This window comes from Glycine max, chromosome 18 (genome assembly GCF_000004515.6).
Source record: "Glycine max cultivar Williams 82 chromosome 18, Glycine_max_v4.0, whole genome shotgun sequence".
In the NCBI taxonomy this organism is placed as follows: domain Eukaryota; kingdom Viridiplantae; phylum Streptophyta; class Magnoliopsida; order Fabales; family Fabaceae; genus Glycine; species Glycine max.
Window position 1 is genome coordinate 35462162 of NC_038254.2, and position 16257 is coordinate 35478418.

The 16257-nt window shown below is 36.8% G+C and overlaps 1 long non-coding RNA gene across 1 annotated transcript; it reads left to right on the forward strand.

Moving 5' to 3' along the window:
• Window positions 1-297: 297 nt before the first annotated feature.
• LOC121173987 (uncharacterized) lies at window positions 298-12641 on the forward strand. The gene is made up of 3 exons (XR_005889577.1): window positions 298-729; window positions 816-921; window positions 12370-12641. It is a non-coding gene; the product is annotated as an uncharacterized lncRNA (long non-coding RNA).
• Window positions 12642-16257: the final 3616 nt, after the last annotated feature.

A 16257-nucleotide genomic window follows, 5' to 3' on the forward strand; every position in this document is an offset into this window, starting at 1 on the left:
TGCTTAATTTACGTTCATGCTTAATGATCAGTTTCTTTCATGATTAATTGGTGTATGTGTTGCTTAATCACATAATGAATGCCTTATGTTAAATTTCGCTTAGTAATTTAATTTAGGATTATATTAAGTGGTTGAACTGATAAAGGATAAATCCTCGTAACCTAGGATAAGAGACTTGCTTGTGAATCAAGGGGAAACAACGTGTTTTAATTTTGATATTTTATAATTAAAATTTACTTGCTGTTTAATTTACAAAAATAAACAACCCCCCAATTCATTACTGTTTTATTACAATCTGTTATGAATGTTTGGTTGACCATTGTTTGTTGGGAGACGACCTAGGATCACTTCCTAGATACTGCATTTTTAATGTTTATTTGATTCGGGTACGGCCTCGATCACAGGGCCCACAAAGTGGATGTGGCAAACTACGTGGCTCTCTAATACACACGTCAGCCCTCTATATCAACCCTAGCACAAGAGCACGGATACATCGCCCTTAGCAATCAGGCTCCCAAACTAACATGTTATCTTTAAGCACTTCATTATTTGAATATTAATGATAATATTGCAACTTCCTTATCAAGTGGCAGGTAGCTAGTTATCTATAAGATGCACAATATTTGTAAGCTATTATTATCTACAAGCTAGCAATTATCTCCAAGGGTTGTTACACCACCGTAGCAACCCCTACAAACAAGGACCCAAAGCTCCTACTCCACTCTATAAGTACTAAGTTCTATCTCACCTTTTTCATCTCTCATTCTCACCTAACTCACATACTTACTTGAGCATCAAAATCTTTTGTTTTGTAGGCCCCCTCTCATGTCCTCTTACCAAAGGGTACTCACAGCCCGACATGCGAGATCGTGGAGCTATTCTTGGCCACGTCCACATTACGTGGATCAACTCCAGATTTTGGTAAGTACATTTGGTCAAGCCAATGTGAGAAAAAGATGTAAAAGGGTTGAATTTGTTTAACTTCCATAAGCTAAAACTCAATGCATACCAAATTAGCATCCAATATCAATGTATAAAACCTAATGAAAGGTTTGTTAGACAAATGACATCTTACAACTCTTTAAGTATTTTGATTAAACAAACAAAATATGTTTTTATAAGACAATAAGCTCTCATAAAAAGGAAATAAGTCTTACATGTCGACAAGACAACACACATTTTTATAAGACAGACAAAAACAATTGTCTTAGTAAGATGGTAGCAAAATGTAACATTTTATTATACTTACACTTATGAAATATATGTGCATAGTCTAATCACCTTGTAGGAACAAAACACACACGACCTGAAGCATGAATAAAAGTGTATCAAGGAAGTCTCATGAAAGTCAAACATAAACAACTCACTTTTTGTCTTAAAAAGACGCACCTACTTGTCAGAGTACAATAGCATACTTATATGCACAATAGAATATTTTTCATATGTAGCACAACAATAGTACAAGAAAAGGATGATAAACAAAGTGCTTTAATCAGAGTGACAAGTTGGAGAAAAGAAATTTATAGGGCATTAAATGCCCAACGTTGACTTATAAACTATATTGAAGTTAAAGAAAGATGAACAAACACTAGTATTACAACAACCATGTTTTTAAAGATGCCTATAAAAAACCAAAGATTTGAAGAGCAAGAGAATTTTTATATTGCAAACATAATCCTTCTAAGCTCTTGTAATCTTTTCCATTCTCTCGGGGTGATAAGTCTTAGACTAGAACTTCTTCTTGTAAATTCTTCTTTAAGATAATATAACTAATGAGCCTTAATGTTCTGCAACTGGGTGGCTAAGCACTAGAAAATTTACACTAATGAGTTACCGAGTAAACCATATAAGTGAATTTGACACCACACTTTAATCCAAAATCTTTTAAAGCTCAGGTTTATAGGTCTTTTCCTCACTTATATGGTGTTCAACCTTTTCACTCCTATCAAATGTAAAACTTCACCTCACACTTGTATTCCAAAAATATCCCCCTCAAATGTGAGTCTTTTACACATGATAGTGATGTAGCTCCATGTGGAGCTTGTAGGCCTTGGATCTTCTTCATCAATGGAGTCCTTTGATTCTTGAAGATGAATGGCAGCGCAATGGAGAAGGAAGAAAGATGATCAAAGACGCCACTTCAAGGAGAAGATGAGTCAAGAACAAGCTCACCACCATAAGAAGCCATGGATAAGAGTTTGAAGGTAGGAGAAGATGAGTGGAGAGAGAAGGAGAGAAGGAGCACGAAATTTTGTGCCTCAAATGAGGTCTGAACTTTGAAGTGTAATTCTCAAATGATCAAAGTTGAAAAAATGCACACACATAGCCTCTATTTATAGCCTAAGTGTCACACAAAATTATAGGGAAATTAAATTTGAATTTCTATTCAAATTTCACTTGAATTTGAAATTGAATTTGTGGAGCCAAAATTTCACAAATTATGATTAGTGAATTTTAGCTATGGTTCAGCCCACTAATCCAAGATCAAGTCCAAGATTCTCCACTAAGTGAGCTTAGGTGTCATGAGGCATGTAAAGTATGAAGGACATGCACAAAGTGTGATTATATGATGTGGCAATGGGGTGTAGCAAGCAAACGCTCACCTCCCCCTCTAAAATTTAATTGGATTGGGCTTCTCCCAATTTAATTAAATTTATTTCCCAACACACATCAAATATTCACTTAATGCATGTGAAATTACAAAACTACCCCTAATACAAAAACTAGTCTAGGTGCCCTAAAATACAAGGGCTACAAAATCCTACATTTCTAGGGTACCCTACCTACATTATGGAGCCCTAAATACAAGGCTAAAAAATAATGAAACCTTAATCTAATATGTACAAAGATAAGTGGGTTCATACTTAGCCCACGGGCCCGAAATCTACCCTAAGGCTCATGAGAACCATAGCGCCTTCTCTTGCATCTCTAGCCCAATCTTCTTGGAGTCTTCTATTCAATGCCCTTGAGGGGTAGGATTGCATCATTCCATCCCCCTAGAAAAGGATTTGACATCAAATCTAAAGCTTCTTGAAACTCTGGGCTTCTTCCCTCAACACCTGTAAAAAGAATAAAAACATATATATTATTGGTGTTTAGTATGTTGGAGTAAGGTAAGGTCTGAAAACCCATTTCCTGGGCATCTTCCATGAGGGAACATGGTTCCTCACCAACTCAATGAGTGGTGCTACAAGTATATCAAAATATGGGAAAAACTTTTGTAAAAGATTGTTAAGTCATGGAAGTCCCAAATTTTTTTTATACTTGGTGGAGTGGGCCACTCAGAAATGACCTTTATTCTCTTAGGGTTTGTGGGAACCCATTGATCGACATTTAAAAAATTAAGGAAAGTAATGCAATAAAATGTACCTTTTTATATTTTCATGTTGATTACTCCTACCAAAAAGTATGACAACCCTACAGTGTCCCATATGAGCACCTAGGTTTGTATTGAAACAAAAAATAACAAACCTACCTAATGAGTCCCTATATATGTGAATCATGAAGATGTTGGATGCATGGGTGATTTTACAAATGAGGGTTGCACCACTCAACACATTCATCATACCACCTATCATAGGGATTTGGTGCCTCATAATACCTATTTTGGGCACCAAAAAAGAACAAGGATTTAAGCTCTTACGAACCAAACCCTCATCCAACAAATCCTTTAGTTGAGGAATAATCTCAAGCCCAAGAGGTATGGCAGTGCTCACCAGTGTCTTTTTACAAAGGAGAAGATGTAGAGGTTGTCTAAGAGGGGAAGTTTCTTTAATGTTTGTCTTTATTGCAAAATGACTTTCCTTCTTAGCTAACCTCTTGGAGGAGACACTTACCTCCTTACACTTCTCCTTAACCATTAAAGGTTGTCCTTCTTCTTGGGGGTAGATTTCTTCACTAAATTCTTCCCATTTTACTTCTTCACTTTCACTAGAGGAAGGTGAAGTAGTAGCCTCATCTTGGCTACTATAAATGTCTTGGCCCCTCATAATCATGTTTTTCTTGGTGGGGCATTGAGAAGTAATGTATCCTCTTCCAAGACATTTAAAGCACTTTATAGAGCTAGTCTTCACTTGCATACTAGCCTTAAGGGATTGCTTTTCTATTCTCTTCCCCTTATCATCTTTGGGCTTAGAAGGTGTCGCCCCTAAGATGCCTTGACCTTGGTCTTTCTTTGGATAAGAGTAAGGGCAATAAGATTTTGAAGTAGACTTCCTTTTAAGTTGTTGCTCTATCCTTATTTCCCAATCTAAGTAAGCCTCTACATTGTCCTTCCTATGGAAGTATGGGAGGTTAATGTTATCCTCTTGAGGCTTTCTGATGCAAGCTCCATTGGAGCTTGTAGGCCTAGGATCTTCTTCATCAATGGATTCCTTTGCTTCTTGGAAGATAAATGGCAGCGGAATGGAGAAGGAAGAGAGAGAGGAGACGCCACTTCAAGGAGAAGATGAGTCTAGAAGAAGCTCACCACCATAGGAGGCCATGGATAAGAGCTTGGAGGAAGAAGGAGATGAATGAAGGGAGAGGGAGAGAAGAGCACGAAATTTTGTGCTCCAAAAGAGCTCTGAAATCTGAAGTTAATATTCAAATGATCAAAGTTCAAAAAAAATGCACACACATGACCTCTATTTATAGCATAAGTGTCACACAAAATTGGAGGGAAATTCAAATTTCACTTGAATTTGAAATTGAATTTGTGGAGCCAAACTTTGGAGCCAAAATTTCACTAATTATGATTAGTGAATTTTAGTTATGGTTCAGCCCACTAATCCAAGATCAATTCCAAGATTCTCCACTAAGTGTGCTTAGGTGTCATGAGGCATGAAAAGCATGAAGGACATGCACAAAGTGTGACTATATGATGTGGCAATGGGGTGTAGTAAGCAAATGCTCACCTCCCCCTCTAAAATTTAATTGGATTGGGCTTCTACCAATTCAATTAAATTTATTTCCAACCACACACATCAAATATCCACTTAGTGCATGTGAAATTACAAAACTACCCCTAATACAAAAACTAGTCTAGGTGCCCTAAAATACAAGGGCTGAAAAATCCTATATTTCTAGGGTACCCTACCTACATTATGGAGCCCTAAATACAAGGCCCAAAAATAATGAAACCTTAATCTAATATTTACAAAGATAAGCGGGCTCGTACTTAGCCCATGGGCCCGAAATCTACCCTAAGGCTCATAAGAACCCTAGGGCCTTCTCTTGCATCTCTGGCCCAATCTACTTGGAGTTTTCTATCCAATGCCCTTGCGGGGTAGGATTGCATCATTCCCTCCCCCTTGAAAAGGATTTGACCTCAAATCCCGAGGTTCTTGAAACTCTGGGCTTTTTTCCTCAACACCTGTAAAAAGAACAAAAACATATGTATTAGTGGTGTTTAGTATGTTGAAGTAAGGTAAGGTCTGGAAACTCATTTCCTGGGCATCTTCCCATGAAGGAACATGGTTCCTCACCAACTCAATGAGTGGTGCTACAAGTATAGAAAAATATGGGGCAAACCTTTTGTAAAAGTTTGTTAAGTCTTGGAAGCCCCAAATTTTTCTTACACTTGGTGGAGCAGGCCACTCAGGAATGACCTTTATTCTCTTAGGGTTCATGGGAACCCTTTGATCACAATTTAAAAAATTAAGAAAAGTAAAGCAATAGAACATACCTTTTTCTGTATTTTCATGTTGATTATTCCTACCAAAAAGTATGACAAACCTAAGGTGTCCCATATGAGTGCCTAAGTTTGTATTGAAACTAAAAATAAGAACAAACCTACCTAATGAGTCCCTATGTACACAAATCATGAAGATGTTGGGTGCATGAGTAATTTTACAAAAGAGTGTTGCACCACCCAAAGCATTCATCACACCACCTATTTTAGGGATTTGGTGCCTAATAATACCTATTTTGGGCACCAACAAAGCACAAGGATTTAATCTCTTGCGAAGCAAACCCTCATCCAACAACTCCTTTACTTGAGGAATAAACTCAAGCCTAAGAGATGTGGCAATGCTAACAAGTGTCTTTTTACAAAGGAGAAAATGTGGAGGTTGTCTAAGAAGGGAAATTTCTTTAATATTTGTCTTTATTTCAAAATGTCTTTCCTTCTTAGCTAACCTCTTGGAGGAGACACTTACCTCCTTACACTCCTCCTTAACCATTAAAGGTTGTCCTTCTTCTTGGGGGTAGATCTCTTCACTAGATTCTTCCCCTTTTGCTTCTTCACTTTTACTAGAGGAAGGTGAAGTAGTAGCCTCATCTTGGCTACTATAAATGTCTTGGCCCCTCATAATCATGGTTTTCTTGGTGGGGCATTGAGAAGTAATGTGTCCTCTTCCAAGACATTTAAAGCACTTCATGGAGCTAGTCTTCTCTTGCATACTAGCCTTAAGGGGTTGCTTTTCTATTGTCTTCCCCTTATCATCTTTGGGCTTAGAAGGTCTCACCCCTAAGATTCCTTGACCTTGGTCTTTCTTTGGATAAGAGTGAGAGCCATAAGATTTTGAAGTAGACTTCCTTTTAAGTTGTTGCTCTACCCTTATTTCCCAATCTAAATTGGCCTCTACATTGTCCTTCCCATGGAAGTATGGGAGTTTAATGTTAACCTCTTGAGGCTTTCTTTCATTTTCTCTCCTATGGGAGTGAGGTCTAAGATGTGACCTATGCCTTCCTTCATAATAGTCACGAAGTTCTTCACTTAGGCTCTTGCAAGAGTTATGACTACTATAGGAGACATGTTTTTCTCTTTTCATTTCTTTCATTATTTTTCTTCTTTCTTCCTCTCTTATTTTCTTTCTTTCATCTTGACTTATTTCTTCCACTCTTTTTTTACCTTTTTCTTTTCTCTCTTGTTTTTCTTTCCACAACTTAAGGGATCTCAACTCATCTAATATCTTATACAAGGGGTCCTTAGGAGTAGAACCCTCACCATTAACACTAGATGAAGAATGAAGACTCATGTTGGTTCCTAAGTTATGGTTCTTTCTTGTTGGGGGTTTGAAAACAAAAGGTAAAATAAACTATGGTTGAAACTAGCCAAAATAAACACTAAAAGAGGTGTGAAAGATAAGGTAAAAACTAATTAGTAAAAGGCAAGCTATCTAGGCAGTTTGACAATGGAGGGTAAAGGAAATAAGCTATGAAAATAAGCAAGAAATTAAAGTGCAAGAAATGCAAACTAGGCGGATCCTAAGAGTGTTTGGATGACCTCATTTAAGGTTCCCAACAAAACACTCACTATCCTAAGGGGAAATTGCCTAAAATTATTACACACAAATGGAAGTAGGGTGACCTAGCGGAGGCTCCCAACTTACTTCCAATGAAAGGCCTTTTTGTTACAAAATTTGAAAGCAAAGCAAATTTTCAATTACAAAATTACAAAGAAAAAAGTCCTCAATTGTGGTGGCTATTCTCTCTTTAGTGTTTCACTCAATTTGGAGTGCTTCTTAGTCCAATAGCTCTTAAGGTGGTTGGCCCCTTGCTTCTTGACTCAAATTCTTCAAGATATGGCACCAATCCTCCTTTCCAATTCCCTATATGGCAACTCACAAGCAAGGAAACAAAGAGACAAGCAATAACCAAAGACAAAAAAAAATGAAATGAAAGCTAAACCAATAGAGTTTTAACAGGACAAATTTCCAAGGATTATTCAACAATTAAAGCAATGAAAAGCACAAAAAGCAAGCTAGGACTCAAAGAGAAACCTAGAATGGCTCTAGAGTAGAGTAGAAAAACTCTAAAAAAAAAGACTCAAGAAACCTCTAGTTTTGGCACTTGTTTTCACAATAATGTTCAATTGAAATTTCAGAACTAGGATTGGTATAAAATATGCACCAATTATAGAACAAATTTTGAGCCAAAACAACAAGCACACTTTCCTTTCACTTTTCTTTTTTTTTTCCTGGACACTGATTTTTCTGCCAACTTGTGAGATTTTTATTATTTTTTTCTTTAATCCAAATCGCTTGATTCTTTTTTTATAATTTTGGTCCAGATGTCTAGAAAATTCAGTAAAAGTTTCAGCTCAAAAAACGTAGTTACCAATTCCCAGTAATTTATACAAGTTCGTATGTTCAAGCTGCCAGCACCAGCGATTTCAGCCTAGAAATCAAGAGTAGTGTTTATGTTGCTTAAGGCTTGGATAGTTACAATTTGTGTTTGCTTATGCTCAATTATCTTGAATAACACAATTAAAGAGAGCTTAAGACTTATTTTGATTCACAAATCCAGCCACAACTCAGCACCACAACTCAACTTCATCATAGGCATCATGTAGGAAACTTAGAAAGCAAAAAAAAAGTTCAAGAACAAGACTACTTCTAGGAATTGATTTAGAACATGTTATGAACTAAATAACATGCATGAATTAGACTCAAAATTCAAAAGATAGGCTAAGAATGACAAGAATACATGAACAAATGTGTCTAGAATTCAATCAACAAAATAAAATTCAACACAAACTTAGAACATAATGTGACAATTACTATGACTAAACATGACTCTAAGACAACATGGATTAAGTGATTTACACTTAGATTTTTGTGTTTTTTTTTTCTAATCAATATTTTGGAACAAAATTTAGATCTAAAGGTTCAGAACAAGAATATTATGAATGAAAATTGATAGAACCTAAAATCAACACAAAAACAAGATTCAAGAGTAGATCTACAAAATTTGAACCATAGAAATGCAAGAACAAGTGTAGATCTAAGATTTAATCGGTTTATTTTTTTTTTAATCTACTCTAAACAGAACCAAACCACAAGACAATGGAGGATATACATGGAGAATAAGATGAAGAAAAAGGAATTAAAGAGAATTCACCGAACAAAAAGATAGAGGAAGCAAAAGAACATCACCTAGATGAAGATGCTCTTGATACCACATGATGCAAGCTCCATTGGAGCTTGTAGGCCTAGGATCTTCTTCATCAATGGATTCCTTTGCTTCTTGGAAGATAAATGGCAGTGGAATGGAGAAGGAAGAGAGAGAGGAGACGCCACTTCAAGGAGAAGATGAGTCTAGAAGAAGCTCACCACCATAGGAGGCCATGGATAAGAGCTTGGAGGAAGAAGGAGATGAATGAAGGGAGAGGGAGAGAAGAGCACGAAATTTTGTGCTCCAAAAGAGCTCTGAAATCTGAAGTTAATATTCAAATGATCAAAGTTCAAAAAAAATGCACACACATGACCTCTATTTATAGCCTAAGTGTCACACAAAATTGGAGGGAAATTCAAATTTCACTTGAATTTGAAATTGAATTTGTGGAGCCAAACTTTGGAGCCAAAATTTCACTAATTATGATTAGTGAATTTTAGTTATGGTTCAGCCCACTAATCCAAGATCAATTCCAAGATTCTCCACTAAGTGTGCTTAGGTGTCATGAGGCATGAAAAGCATGAAGGACATGCACAAAGTGTGACTATATGATGTGGCAATGGGGTGTAGTAAGCAAATGCTCACCTCCCCCTCTAAAATTTAATTGGATTGGGCTTCTACCAATTCAATTAAATTTATTTCCAACCACACACATCAAATATCCACTTAGTGCATGTGAAATTACAAAACTACCCCTAATACAAAAACTAGTCTAGGTGCCCTAAAATACAAGGGCTGAAAAATCCTATATTTCTAGGGTACCCTACCTACATTATGGAGCCCTAAATACAAGGCCCAAAAATAATGAAACCTTAATCTAATATTTACAAAGATAAGCGGGCTCGTACTTAGCCCATGGGCCCGAAATCTACCCTAAGGCTCATAAGAACCCTAGGGCCTTCTCTTGCATCTCTGGCCCAATCTACTTGGAGTTTTCTATCCAATGCCCTTGCGGGGTAGGATTGCATCACTTTCTTTCCTTTTCTCTCCTATGGGAGTGAGGTCTAAGATGTGACCTATCCCTTCCTTCATAATAATCACTAAGTTCTTCACTTAGGCTCTTGCAAGGGTCATGGCTACTATAGGAGGCATGTTTTTATTTTCTTAATTCTTTTAGTATTTTCCTTCTTTCTTCCTCTCTTATTTGTTCTCTCTCATCTTGATTTATTTCTACCCTCTCTTTTCCTTTTTCTTTTCTTTCTAGTTTTTCTTTCCATAACTTGAGGGAACTCAACTCATCTAAGATTCTAGATAGAGGATCCTTATGACTAGTACCCTCACCATTAACACTAGATGAATGATGACTCATGTTGGTTCCTAAGTTGTGGTTCTATCTTGTTAGGGGTTTGTAAAAGGTAAAAGTTAGGGTTCAAAAGAACTCAAGATAAGTGTGATAAGCAAGAAGAAAGTATTTTGTAATTACACGATAAACTAGGTGTGACTAGTAAAGAAAATAAGCTATGAAAGTAAGAAAGAAATTAAAGTGCAAGAAATGTAAACTAGGCGGATCCTAAGAGTGTATGGATGGCCAGATTTAAGGTTCCCAACAAAACACTCACTATCCTAAGGTAAAATTGCTTAAAATTATTACACACAAATGGAAGTTTGGTAACCTATTGGAGGCTCCCAACACACTTCCAATGAAAGGCCTTTTTGTTACAAAACTTGAAAGTAATGAAAGTAAGTAAATTGCCAATTACAAAATTACAAAACGGTCCTCAATTTTGGTGGTTGTTCTCTATTTGGTGATTCACTCAATTTGGAGTGCTTCTTAGTCCAATAGCTCTTAAGGTAGTTGGCCCCTTGCTTCTTGACTCAAATTCTTCAAGGGATGGCACCAATCCTCCTTTCCAATTCCCTATATGGCAACTCACAAACAAGGAAACAAAGAGACAAGCAATAACCAAAGACCAAAAAATGAAATGAAAGCTAAACCAATAATAGAGTTTTAACAAGAGAAATTTTCAAGGATTATTCAACAATTAAAGCAATGAAAAGCACATAAAAGCAAGCTAGGACTCAAAGAGAAACCTAGAATGGTTCTAGAGTATAGTAAAAAAAAACTAAAAATCTAAGACACAAGAAACCTCTAGTTTTGGCACTTGTTTTCACACTAATTTTCAATTTAAATTTCAGAACTAAGATTGGCATAAAATAAGCACCCATTATTGAACAAATTTCGAGCCAAAACAACAAGCACACTTCCCTTTCACTTTTTTTTTCTGGACACTAATTTTCCTGCCAACTTGTGTGATTTTTCTTATTTTTTAATTTTATCCAAATCACTTGGTTATTTTTTATAATTTTTTTCCATATGTCTAGAAAATTCAGTAAAAATATCAGCTCAAAATTCATAGTTACCAATTCCCAATAATTTTTACAAGTTCGTATGTTCAAGCTGCTAGCACCAACGATTTCAACCTAGAAATCAAGAGTAGTGTTTATGTTGCTTAAGGCTTGGATAATTACAATTTGTGTTTGCTTATGCTCAAATGTATTGAATAAAACAATTCAAGAGAGTTTAAGACTTATTTTGATTCACAAATCCAGCCACAACTCAGCACCACAACTCAATTTTTTTATAGGCATCATATAGGAAACTTAGAAAACAAAACAAAGTTCAACAACAAGACTACTTCTCGGAATTGATTTCAAACATGTTATGAACTAAATAACCTGCATGAATTAGACTCAAAATTCAAAAGATAGGCTAAGAATGACAAGAATACATGAAAAAATGTATCTAGAATTCAATCAACAAAATCAAAATTCAACACAAACTTAGAACATAATGTGACAATTATTATGACTAAAATGATTGTAAGACAACATGGATTAAGTGATTTACACTTAGATTTTTGTGTTTTTTTTTTCTAATCAATATTTTGGAATAAAATTTAGATCTAAAGGTTCAGCACAAGAAGATTATGACTGAAAAATGATAGAACCTAAAATCAACACAAAAACATGATTCAAGAGTAGATCTATAAAATTTGAACCATAGAAATGCAAGAACAAGTGTAGATCTAAGATTTAATCAATTTCTTTTTTTTTAATCTACTCTAAACAACAGAAAACCACAAGACAATGGAGGATATAGATGGAGAATAAGATGAAGAACAAGGAATTAAAGTGAATTGACTGAACAAAAAGATAGAGGAAGAAAAAGAACATCACCTAGACGAAGGTGTTCTTGATACCACATGATGTAGCTCCATATGGAGCTTGTAGGCCTTGGGTCTTCTTCATCAATGGAGTCCTTTGCTTCTTGAAAATGAATGGCAGCAGAAGGGAGAAGGAAGAAAGATGATCGGAGATTTGTTAGTTGGTGAAAACGACTAACTTTTGTGTATAAAACTTGTATAAATTGTATCAAACTCTCCCAATTTATGGTTATTTTGTAGTGTTATAAGTACTTTTTGTTAAGTATAGGTAATAAATACTTATTATTTTCATTTTGTGTGTTTAATAATCATTTTCTCTCAATTTCAGGTTAATTAGGCAAGATTTGGAAAGTGTTGTTTTTCACCTTCTCGCTAAGCCAATATGTTGGCTTAGAGAGTGTCTGCTAAGCGCAACACTCCTGGGCTAAGTGCGAGGAAGACTCTGGAAGAAAATGAGTTGTAAAGGTTCGCTAAGTGCTCCACTTCATCTCACTAAGCGCACCACTTCAGTTCATCCGCTAAGCAAGAAAGGCGCGCTAAGCCAAAAATCACTAACATGCGCTAAGCGGTCCATAAGTGCGCTAAGCGCACGAGCACGAACAAGGCCACCTATTTAAACCTGAAATCAGATTTTAGAAAGGGAGTTTGGACTGGGATTCAGAGCTTTGCATGTCTAGGGTTTCTAGAGAGAGAAAGGTCCAAGTTCCAGAGAGTTTAGAGAGATTTTGCTGTGTGAAGATCTGCAGAGACCAGAGCTTGAAACAGGAGCCGGTTTTAGAGCTTGAGATGAGTTTGTGAGTGATTGTGAGATCCTAGAGGTGAAGGAGACATCCTCACCACTTGTATTTTTTCAATCTTTCATCTTGTTCTTCTCTTTTTTGTTAAGAAGGCTTCTTGGTATGGAAAGCTAAATCCTCTGTTGGATCTTCCCTATAGGTACCTGATGTAAATATATTTCTATCTATTTAATGATGTTTTGTGTGTTCTCTATGCTATCTGCTTTTCATTCTAGTATGTCTTTACCTTGATCATGTAGATGCATGCTTTTTTAGGGTCATTCAACAGTGGAAACTGGTCTGACTCTAAAGTCCTTGATAGTGCAGGGTTGAGTTGTCGTGCTTTCACGAGGAATCGGGGTGTGATAATTTAGTTGAGTATGTGTGTCTTAATGCGGTCTTGGTTTAGTTTAGTCTTACAAGAGGAATCTGCGGACGATGCTTAATCAGGATTAGGCTAAACTATCATGAGGAATTAGGGTTTAGTATCTCAGGAGACACCATAAGAACACATGAGCATTGTTAGATAGAGAATATCTTTTTAGCATCAGGCACCTATTAGGAAGACCAGCGTGTTCTCTACTTGTTTTTACACATCATTTCTCTCGCGTGATTTTCTTTCTTTTTGCACAGATAGTTTATACACCTGTTCATATTCACACTTACCTTTACACACCAGACACCTATTTGCTGAAATAGCTTACCAAATAACACAAGTTCCCCGAGTGTTCGATACTCTGTTCTTACCGTTTTATACTACTTGTGCGATCCGGTGCACTTGTCGGAAGTCGAACAAGTTTTTGGCATCGTTGCCGGGGAACTTCTTTTTATTTGGGAAGTTAGCTCGTTTTTAGGTGTCTATTCTTTATTTGTTATTCTTTGATTGTTTTTATGAATATTTGTTATTAATCCCTATTTGTCTTTTCTTGTTTAACTGGATAACCGTTGTTCTATTAGTATTGTATATGCATAGATCTCCCACAGGCAATTTAGTTCCTCTGGACTTAGAAATTGAAGCTACATTGCGAAGGAACAAGGTCGAGAGGAGAAGGAAACTTCTGCAAGACAGAACGGTTGCATCCATTCTTGAGGAGGAGACTCATTTCTCTGACTTATTATCACCTGATTCACCATCATCAAGGGAATCTGCCACTCAATTACCTGAAGTCATTACCATGGCAGAAAAGCATGACCAGAGGATTACCCTTGAGGATTATTCAAGTAGTTCAGTACCACAATTTTTCACCAGCTTTGCACGTCCTGAAGTACAAGCTAACAACATCAACTATCCATATTCCTTAATTCATTTAATACAGGGGAACTTATTTCAAGGATTACCTGATGAAGATCCCTATGCACACTTAGCAACGTTCATTGGAATATGTAACACTGTCAAGATTGCCAATGTACCAGATGAAGCTATTAGGCTCAGCTTTTTCTCATTCTCAACGGCAGGAGAACCCAAGAGGTGGCTCCACTCATTCAAGGGCAGCAGTCTGAAAACCATGGAAGAAGTTGTTGAAAAGTTCCTAAAGAAATACTTCCTAGAGTCCAAGACTGCAGAAGGGAAAGCTGCAATCTCTTCATTTCATCAGTTTCCTGATGAATCTCTAAGTGAAGCATTAGAGAGATTCAGAGGCTTGTTAAGAAGAACTCCCACTCATGGGTTTTCCGAGCCAATCCAATTGAATATGTTTATAGATGGACTGAGACCACAAACCAAGCAGCTGTTAGATGCTTCTGCAGGGGGAAAGATAAAACTGAAGACCCCGAACGAAGCAACTGAGCTAATTGAGAACATGTCAGCCAGTGATCATGCCATTCTACGAGACAGAACCCACCAACCCACGAAGAAAAGCTTGATAGAGCTATCATCACATGACGCTTTATTGGCACAGAACAAGTTTATTTCTAAGAAACTTGAGATTTTAACAGAAACACTTAGTAAGCTGCCAACTAAGATGTCTATGGGTCAACCTACACACTCTTCTGTTTTGCAGGTTACGGGTTGTACCATCTGTGGTGAGGCTCATGAAACAGGCCAATGTATTCCCACTGAAGAAAACACTCAAGAAATTCATTATATGGGAAATCAACAGCGACAAGGGTATACTCAAGTAGGATTTTCAGGCTTTCAGCAGGGTCCCTATAATCAACAAGGGCAGTGGAGGGCACACCTTGGAAATCAGTTCAACAAAGACCAGAGTATGCCTTCAAACTGGCCAATCCAACAAGGACCTAACATATTCTAGAGAACTACTAAGCTGGAGGAGACCTTGACTCAGTTTATGCAGGTAACAATGTCAAATCATAAAAACACTAAGTCAGCACTGAAGAACCTTGAGGTCCAGGTGGGACAACTGGCCAAGCAGATAGCTGACAAGTCATCTAACAGTTTTGTGGCAAATACATAACAGAATCCCAAGGAGGAATGCAAAGCTGTGATAACAAGGAGTAAAAGGTTTGTGGAGGTTGAGGATGAGGATAGTGTTGTGCATAAGAAGAAAACTGCTGACAAAAAAGGTACTGATGGCAAGAAAAATGAGGTGAGAGGTGAAAGTAATCAAGAAAAAGAGGAACAAATAATGGTCAAGAATAAAGAATTGAAGGACCAAGAAAAAGAAAAAGAAGTAGAAAAATAAATAGAAAATGAAAAAGAAGAAAACAATAATAAGAATACAAAGAAGAGTAGGAGTGAAAAAGCTGTGGATGAAGGTGTGGTAGTACCATATCCTGTGGTACCTTCCAAGAAAGAAAAAGATCGTCATTTGGCGAGATTTTTAGATATTTTCAGGAAACTGGAAATAACCATGCCCTTCGAAGAAGCTTTGCAGCAGATGCCACTCTACTCTAAATTTTTTAAAGATATGTTAACAAGCATAAATATATTCATCAGGAAAACATGATAGTGGAAGGAAATTGTAGTGCGCTGATCCAGAAGATCCTTCCACCCAAGCATAAAGATCCTGGGAGTGTAACTATTCCTTGTTCAATTGGAGAAGTCAATGTGGTAAAAGCTCTTATTGACCTAGGAGCTAGTATCAATTTGATGCCACTCTCCATGTGCAGAAGATTGGGAGAGTTGGAAATAATGCCCACTCGAATGACTTTACAATTAGCTGATTGCTCCATTACCAGGCCATATGGAGTAATTAAATATGTGTTGTTGGTCAGAGTAAAACATTTTATCTTCCCAACAGACTTTGTGGTAATGGATATCTCTGAAGATACTGACATCCCTGTAATATTGGGAAGGCCATTCATGTTGACCGCAAGATGCATAGTTGATATGGGGAAGAGGAAGCTGGAGCTAGGTTTTGAAGATCAGAAAATTGATTTTGATTTGTTTGTTGAAGACAAGCCTGCTCCAGAACACAATGTTTGCTTACAGGTAATGGAAGGAGGTCAAGAGGTTCTGAAAGTAAGAACCAAAACATAAG